The following is a 9,765-nucleotide window of genomic DNA, read 5'->3' as shown; positions in this document are numbered from 1 at the left end:
GACTCACTGGTATCTCTTCCAGAAATCTCTTGGATTTCTGCAGTCTTTAGGTACCAGTGTTGCAAAATGCCATGAACCCATCATTATTTTCAGCAAAAATCCCTGCAAATTATGGGATACTATTCATTGAATCCTACCTCTGAAGCAGTTAAATCAATTTCCTTAGGACATATAGTGCTTCAAATGATTCTGTTAATTTCCCCTGCTGCCTACGGTTTTCTCCAATTCACTTTTGTACCGTATAGCCTACAGTAAAATAAGGGACTACTTTATGTTTTAGTGACATGTCGTTGAATGCGTTATTAGGTGTGTATTGATCTGTACGTGTGTGTTAATGTTCGGATTCTGCCAGTAAAGAATCATGAACCTTAGCCCCTGTCTCCAGTGTTTTTATTAATAGCATTGTTGTGTAACCAGGCCACATACACAACAAATTGGCGACAAGGTTAATGAACCTACATTGTACCAGAACACCATGTTTTAATTGATAATGACACTCGGAGGAAGAGCGCAAGGATCGAGCCAAGGAGCGGGAGAAGGAGGCAGAGCAAAGTCATGAGTCCGAAAGGAAGCAGGAGCATAGCTGGGATCAGGTACGTTGGGAAACCAAGAGACACAGTCGGAGCCGCAGCATGTCCAGGCAAGAACACAGCTGACGCTGACCCCCAGGGGCTGAGGGTCTGCCTGCCCCGAAGGGAGATAAAAAGGAGCAACACATATACCTAGATGGAGTGCGCTCATGGCGCTAGCAAAAAGGACACATGAGTCAAAAAGAAAACAAGGGGAAAATGGGGAAAATTAACATAACAAAGATGGCGATGATTGGAACCATTACAGCATTTGATAGTGGCATTACAGACTGGGCAACTTAGGCTACATCCGCACTAGGCCAGATAATTTTGAAAACGCCGGTTTTGCGTAAAAACGATAGGCGTCCACACTATGTGTCTTTAGAAGTATCTCTGTCTACATTGAAACGGAGATTTCGGTGAATTTCCTCCTACTGCGCATGCGCAGGACACATCTACCGAAAACAAGCGATCTGTTTGATGTCGAATCTCGGTGTGAAAGTGCGCATTTGTGTAGTTACAGACTAGAAAAACTTAAAACAACGGACAGCTGTTGGCTCTCGTGCAGGAGAACTTAAAAGTAAATAAAAACAAATAATGGAGCATATGGAGGCAACCGACAGGGAGTTCACGGACAGATTGACCCGGGTGACGACAAACATTGAAAAACTGACTAACTCTGTTGTATTAATAAAGCCTCTTGTTAAATGTATAAAACATGTCTGCATCAGTGTAGCCTCCAACCTGATGAACATTGACTTCTCTAACTTCTGTTAATGCCCCTCCTCCCCTTCTTACCCCATCCCTGACATATTTAGTTGTTTGCCTGTTGTCCATCTCCCTCTGGTGCTCCCCCCTCCTTTCTTTCTCCTGAGGCCTCCCGTCCCATAATCCTTTCCCTTCTCCAACTCTGTATCACTTTCACCAATCACCTTTCCAGCTCTTAGCTTCATCCCACCCCCTCCGGTCTTCTCCTATCATTTTGCATTTCCCCCTCCCCCCACTACTTTCAAATCTCTTACTATATTTCCTTTCGGTTAGTCCTGACGAAGGGTCTCGGCCCGAAACGTCGACAGCGCTTCTCCCTATAGATGCTGCCTAGCCTACTGTGTTCTACCAGCATTTTGTGTGTGTTGTTATCTGCATCAGTGTTATCTTGTATTTCCATACAATGTTACATTAGGCTGTTACACATCTATTGTCAGAGAAGTACTTGCATAAATAGGTAAACCACCCTCATACAAGCAAGGACAGAAAACAGGGCAAAGTGAGTATACTTATTTATTCAGTAAGTTATGGGTCAAAGTATTTGGTGAGTACATTTCTAACTCTTCTGGCATCAGTCTTGTTGCAGTTTGTTCTGAAATTGTTAGGTTGCATTCAAGAAAACAATGAAATAGCGCGCTGCCGTCTGACAGTGTTTTCAAAAGTTTCTGGTTACCCCGTCCACACTTATCTACCCAAGCAGCGTTTTTAAAAATACCTACCCTGGAAAGCATTTCTGAAAAGCTCTGGTTTTGGGGGACAGAAACACCATTTTAGTGTGGACGGAGGATAAAAACGAAGAGAAAAAGCTTCGGTTATGGTTTTATCCTGTGTAGTGTGGATGTAGCCTTACATTGAGAGAGTGGAGTTATATTGTGAGGCTAATGATGTTAAGGATGAAAAGAAAGCCAGTGTCTTACTTGGTATTATGGGAGCAAAAACATACGGGCTGCTGCAGAGCTTGTTAACCCGTGAAAAGCCAGCTGACAAAACGTTCAATGCTCTCCAACAGCATTTAAATCCCAAGCCACTGGTCATAGCTGAAAAATTTAAATTTCACAAATGGAATCAGAGAAAAATGAAAGCATTTCTGAATATTGTGCTGAATTGCACAAATTATCAGAACATTGTCAATTTGGAGCTGGTCTATCGGACGCATTGAGGCGACAGGTTAGTGTGTGGCATGCACTGTGAAACTACACAGAAGAAGCCCCTGGGTGTAAAAGACCTTACATTAGAGAAGGCCCTGAACATTGCAATATCAATGGAAACAGCAGCACGGGGTGCTTCAGAGGTACAACAAAAATCTCTGGAATATGCTACAAGTAAAATGTCACTGAGCAGAAATGAAGGAAAGAAATGTTACTGTTGTGGGAACATGTCACATGACCCTGATGACTTGGTTTAAAGACAAAGAATGCAGAAACTGTGGCAAACAGGGCCACTCTGGCAGAGTATGCAAAGCTAGTAAACAGCAGGAAAAGGACAAAACACAGAGAAACAAGAAACCCCAGAAAGCAAAACACAACAATGTACAGAACATGGAAGATAGCAATTCTGATGAAAATGACTCAGACAAAAGTGAATTGTCTTGTCTGCAGCTTCACAGCGTGAAAGAGACAGACTATCGAAGAGTAATATGGATCACTCCACAAATGGCAGGTGTGAGATTGAAAATGGAGTTGGACACAGGCTCAGCTTTAACAGTGATCTCTGTAAACAACTACAAATGATTGTTTTCTCACACACCTCTGAAATGAACTAAACTACTGCTAATGACTTACACAGGACAGAGAATGCATCCCAAAGGAAAAATTGAAGTGACAGTGACCTACAGAGACAAAACACAGCAGCTGAACCTCTATGTACTAAAAAATGGAGGACCACCATTGTTGGGATGTGAATGGCTCAGGAAAATCCAGTTGGATTGGCACACCATCAAGGCACTAGTTGTGTCAAAAAAAGGAGGACAGCTCTGCTGGGAAGATGTCCACAGCTCTCCTCTCACCCATTGTCCACTATTACAATGATGAGTAGGAGCTAGACAGCGTCGATGATGTGGACAAACGCAGTATCCATGGCTGCGACTCAGATGAAGATACAGAGGATGCAAGGGAGACAGATACACAGATATTGCCGGATGATGATGGGGATTTCCAGGTTAAACATGGAGGGAGTAGATGCCTGTAAGTGTGGCTCCCGATTTTTATTGAAAATCTACCTGTTTATCTTCATTGTATGCTCGAGATAACTGAATATTTAACAGTGTGAACATCCCGGGATTTTACTGGACACTGACATGGCAAATAAAATGCACCTTCGAAGTAAAACTGGGGAAAAAGAAAGCTGATGTTACAGTAAAGGTGCCATTGCATGCTGTTGGATCTGTGCTACCCGATGATTTGGAGAGGCTTAGCTTAGTACTTCTTTCTGACATGACTCAAGCGATGCATTCTGCCCTGAAAAGAGAACTTGAAGTTGCTTTGTCACCAGTGAATGCTACCATGGAACAAATTATGTCTTATTACGAGTCACACGACGAACGCATTCATGAGGTTGAAGATGACCTGAATGATTATAGTGACCAACTGGCGAGCACTGAAGTTGCCATTGCAGCGACAACGCATTTCTGAAGGGGAAACTAGATGACCTCGAAAATCGGTCGCGGAGATCCAATTTGAGAGTGGTTGACATTCCTGAAAATTTGGAAAGTTCGGACCCTGTTAAATTTATGACCGAGTTTTTTGATGAAATGCTGGGGACAAATTTCTTCCCGAGGCCTCTCGTGTTTTTGCGTGCTCACCGAGTCAGGCCTAAACCATCCAGAGTCTCTGAAGCCAAGCAAATGAGGCCAAGAATGTTCCTGGTTCTCTTTCACTTCTTTCAAGATAAGCAACGCATCATCAGTAGACAGAAGTAGGAGCTGTATTTCCACGGGCATCGCGTGTTTTCTCATGAAGATTTTAGTGCGGAGCTGGGGAGAAAACGAGCAGCTTTCAAGGAGGTGAAATCCCTGCTTTACGGGAAAGGGGTCAGGTTCGGCCTCTTGTATCCTGCCTGGCTCCGGGTCATCCATGAAAGTAAAAAGCATTATTTCAATACACCAGAGGTGGCCAAAGAGTTTTACCATTCATGCTGGGGAGAAGAAGAACAAGAAGAGCAATGACTTTTCTTTTAGGTTATTCATGCAGCATTGAAGGGGCCTCCTGCCGAGGGAAACTTACTTTTCGCAATTCACTTCTTTGTTCATTTTTTTCCAGTTTAATTTGTGGAATGCGATTGGGTCGAACTGCTATGCTGCGGAATCTGATGAACCAAAACTTTCAACCAGCAAAATGTAAATATTTGAGATTTGTATCTCTGGCGTTTAGTTTCCTAGTTTTATTTGTGTTTTTAATGCTTTGCTTGACCTGTGTTATCTTTAGCCTATATTTATTAAAGGTAGAATAAGTGTTGGTATAAATTCTAAGGAGCGAAGCCACCGGAGATTAGACTGAAAGTTTGGTTGTATGGGGAACACTTTGGAAGATTTTTGTTTGGTAATGCCTGCGATCATCCTCAGCTGGGGAGGTAGATCTAGGTTTTGGGGGTTAATTGTTTTTTCTTGTTTTGTGTAAAAGTGTGGGGGGAGTGTCTTGGGGGATTACCATGGCAGCTTGTTCTTTAGTGTGTTACGGATTGGCCAGACTTTCTTTTCATTGTGCGTTATTGTGTGTAGCTTATGCCCTCGCACTGTTTTGGATTGTGGACCCTGTGTGTCTTTTGATGTGGTTAACATGAGTGCTGCTGACGGAGGCCACACTGTGAGGTTTATTTCTTGGAATGTAAACAGGCTCAATGTTCCTGTTAAAAGAGCTAAAGTTTTCTCTCATCTGAAACAACTAAAAGCAGATATACTATTTCTACAAGAGACACATTTAAGAGTGGAAGACCATAATAGACTCCGTAAAGATTCAGATTCAGATTCAGTTTATTGTCATTTAGAAACCACAAATACAATGCAGTTAAAAATGAGACAACATCCTCCGGAATGATATCACAATAAAGCACAAAACAGACTACACAAGAAAAACCACATAACGTTTGGTAATCCCCAATCCAGAGGCCAGAGAGGCTGCTGCGTATCGATATCGCGCTACCGTCTTAGCACATTCCCCGGAAAGGAAAGCATGAATTAGTCAGGTTTTTCATTCCAGATTTAATAGCAGGTCCTGGGGGGGGGTGGCAATATTAATCACCAAAATAATGCAGTTTATACCATCTGATGTAATCAGTGACCCACTGCGGAATTATATAAAAGCCGGGCTGATTTGCAAGCAAAGTTTAATCTTCTAACTACAAACCTATCAGAACAATTAATTCTTAAGGCACGTGGCCTCTATTATGAATATGGTGATAAGTTGAGCCAGCTTATGGCTCATCAGTTGAGGCATCGATTTTCATCACAACTTATTCCCCAGATAAGAGGCACGCACCAAAACTTGACAAGCAATCCAAAAGAGATTAATAACATCTTTGCAACTTTTTATTCCTCTCTGTATACTTCAGAATTTCCCTGAGATATAACAAATATGGAACATTTTTTAGATAATTTGGAAATACCAACCCTTGAACCAGAGGAGGTGGAGAATTTAGATTGGGCTCTTGGGCAGGAAGAGATTAATAATGCCATTATGGCTAAGTAGAGTGGTACGTCCCCAGGCCCTGATGGTTATCTGATAGAATTTTATAAGAAATTTAAAGACAATTTCTTATAAAAATTTTATAACCAGTACTTCTAGAAGTGTTTCAGGAATCTTTGGAAAATGGTTCCTTACCCCCTACTCTTTCACAGGCACCTATTTCACTTCTTCTTGAAAGGGACAAGGACCCGACTCAATGTGGATCATATCGCCCCATCTCACTTTTGAATGTGGACGTGAAAATTTTGGCTAAAGTGCTTGCGTGCCGTTTAGAACACTCCCTTCCCAAGATAATCTCAGATGATCAAACAGGTTTTATTAAAAACTGCCATTCTTTTTTTAATATCCATCAACTGGCTGATGTGGTTTATTCACCCAGTGATTCTGCAAGTCTGGAGGTTGTTATCTCCTTGGATGTGGAGAAGGCGTTTGATAGAGTGGAGTGGGTATACCTGTTTAATGTTTTGGAGAAATTTGGATTGGGCAGAATATTTGTAGCGAGCTATTATATCACTCGCCTTTAGCGTGTATACAGACAAATTATTTTCGATCTGACTATTTCCCATTAACATGTGGCACTCACCAAGGCTGCCCATTGTCCCCTCTTCTTTTTGCAATTGCAGTTGAGCCTCTTTCTATTGCACTTAAGTCATCTACACTATTTCAAAGCGTTAGGAGAGGGTACGTGGAACACCGTGTATCCCTATATGCTGATGACCTCTTACTTCATGTTAGCGACCCTGTAGGTAGCAGTCCTGCTATTGTGTCATTATTAGGTCAATTTGGAGCCTTCTCTGACTATAAACTGAATCTTCAAAAAAGCAAATGCTTTCCCGTTAATAACTTGGCCCTACAGATCCGACAGGAATCTTTGCCTTTTCCTTTATCTCAAGATGGTTTTGTATACCTGGGAATACACGTTACTCACTCTTTTACATTTGTGTTTGAAGCTAACTACAAGCCTCAGGTTAGCCAAATGAAGGCTAATTTTGAGAGATGGCGCAGTTTACCCCTTACTATAGCTGGGAGAATTCAATCAGTGAAAATGACGATACTTCCCAGATTTCTTTACTTGTTCCAGTGCTTGCCAGTTTTCTTTCCCAAGTTATTTTTCAAATCAGTCGACCAAGCTATAACCTCCTTTATTTGGGAAAATAAGGTCCCAAGGGTTAATAAGGACATTCTCCAAAGAGGTTGTGATGTAGGTGGAATGGGTCTACCTAGCTTTATTCATTATTACTGGGCATCGAACATTCAAAAGGTATTATTTTGGCTTCACCGGCCAGATATAAACTGGTGCCTGCTTGAGACACGGTCTTGCCACTCCTCATCTTCCCAGCTTTAGTGTATTCTTCCTTGCCATTGAAATCCTCTCAATTCACATCTAACCAAGTCGTGCTCTCCACACTCAAAATTTTTAATCAATTTCACTGCCGCTATAAGTTCACATTAGCTTCAGTTTTGGGTCCCATTCATAGAAACCATCTATTTCTTCCCTCCACACTTGATTCAGTTTTTAGACGATGGGGTTTGAATGGTCTTCTGCGCATTAAGGATTTGTACACTGGTAATATATTTGATAGTTTTGATAACCTGCGCAGTAAATATGGCCTTCCGCAAAATCATTTTTTAAAATACCAGCAAATTTGCCACTTTGTCAAGGAAAAATTTCCCTCCTTTCCTGATCTACCACCTGCTATGTTGTGGTAAAAACTCACTCTTAGCTTTAATAATAAAGGGCTGATCTCTGTTCTATACTCTCAGCTGATGTCTTTGGGAGTTCAAGATCTAAACAAAACTAAGACTAGGTGGGAGGATGACCTTGGTATGGATCTGGCTGAGGAATATTGGGCAAAAGCATTGAATAGGGTTCATTCCTTATCATCATGTGCTAGAGTGGGGCTCATACAATTTAAAGTTTTACACAGGGTACATTTAAGTAAAGCCAGGCTTGCTGACATATATCCCGGGACAGACGCTGGCTGTGACGGGTGTTCCTTCTCTCCAGCTGGTTTGGTGCATGCATTTTGGTCTTGCCCTCGGATTGGTGGCTATTGGGCACTGGTTTTTAAAATTATCAGTGAGGTTTTGGGGGTGACACTGAGACCTTGCCCGTTTATAGCTGTATTTGGTGTGGCAGATGATGCTTTGGGTTTAAATGCAAACCAGTCGGATATCATTGCATTTACATCACTTTTGGCCCAAAGGAGAATCTTGCTGGTCTGGAAATCTGCCACTCCCCCATCTGCTGCTGCTTGGTTAGAGGATGTAATGTTTTTTTCTGAAATTAGAAAAGATTAAATTCACTTTGAGGTGGTCTGTGAAAAAGTTCTATTCAAAATAGGGACCTTTCTTGTCATATTTTGGGAGTCTTAAGGAATTACCTACTAGTTGAGGGCATTTGATCATACTTGGGAAGTTGCCTCTCTTTTAACACGCATATGGTTTACCTCACAGGGTAGCTGATGAATTGTAATATGAGTGTACTCTGGATCATCTGACATGTTGTGAATGTGTGTGGGCCTTTATCTTGAAGTAGTGTGGGGGTATGACTGTGAAATGTCCATACTTGTATTTATGAATTGTTGTATTGTAAATACAGTAGCTGCCATGGTATGTTCCGGGAGGGAGGGTGAGGGGAGATTTGTTTAGGGGTAAAATATAAAAGCAAAATAGAGGAAAATATAATCCATTATGTATTCTGTATTGTGTCATTCCTTCAATAAAAAAATTTTTTAAAGCAGGATGATGAAGACTACCTGGAAGTAAAAGAACAGATGTACGAGGAGAAAATGACATCTCTCAAAAGACAGCTACAGCAGTTACAAGAAGGCACTTTGCAGGAGTATCAGAAAAGGATGAGGAAACTGGATCAACAATAGAAGGAAAGATTACAAAATGCAGAGCTTTTTCTGCAACTGGAGACAGAACAAGTGGAAAGGAATTATACTAAAGAGAAGAAAGCAGCAGCGAAGGAATTTGAAGATAAAAAGGTTGAGTTAGAAGAAAAGAAAAAGATGATTGAGAATGAGAGGCTGACAATGGAACTCACTATGGAGATTCTATGGAGGTAAAGTCAATAACAACTAGGAAACAAAGGAGGAGACCTAATGACCCTGTTCCAATTACAGACAAAAGACGAAAACCTGCACCTGTGCAGTTAAATTACATGTTAACAGATGAAAAGATAATGGAAGATCTGCAAACTCTCAATAAGCTTAAATCTCTGAAAAGACCAGCATCTCCGTCTTCTCCTGAGCATCTTCCCAGCACTCCTGCTGAATCTCCAGCACAAAGATATGAAGCACGAATAGAAGATGGAAAGCTATATTACGCTAAGATCGTATCATGAAGGTCAGGCTATCTATTTGGAATCTGAGGAGAATACGAAGATTAGCTGTGTAATTAGCTCAGTTGGAACAAATGAGATATGGGTAAGGAAGACAAGTGATAGCACAAAGATGCGTATGTATCCAGGACAGCTGCACAGAGGAGTCTTCATTATACGGAGGTGATCTGCTGCCTAGAACTCTTAGTAAGTTGGAGGCGTACATCTTCTTAACTCCTTATGCTCAGAGGTCAACTTTTCATGACTTTTATATGGAAATCTGTATTAAAACAAACAAGTTATTGATAGACATTACCTGGAGAGGCAGAGAAGACCCTCCCAGATACTTGAGTTATAAATGGGTCTTAGATCAAAAGTAAAAGAAAAGGTTTGTTATACAGGCAGTCCCCGGTTACGAATG

General features: G+C 41.4%; 1 pseudogene; it reads left to right on the top strand.

Annotated features, from left to right (window-relative positions):
• Positions 1-3,320: 3,320 nt before the first annotated feature.
• On the top strand, positions 3,321-9,543 carry LOC132398802 (sin3 histone deacetylase corepressor complex component SDS3-like; annotated as a pseudogene).
• Positions 9,544-9,765: the final 222 nt, after the last annotated feature.

This window comes from Hypanus sabinus, chromosome 9 (assembly GCF_030144855.1).
Source record: "Hypanus sabinus isolate sHypSab1 chromosome 9, sHypSab1.hap1, whole genome shotgun sequence".
Taxonomy (NCBI): domain Eukaryota; kingdom Metazoa; phylum Chordata; class Chondrichthyes; order Myliobatiformes; family Dasyatidae; genus Hypanus; species Hypanus sabinus.
Note: the sequence above shows the minus strand (reverse complement) of the source record. Positions and strands in the feature narration are given on the sequence as shown.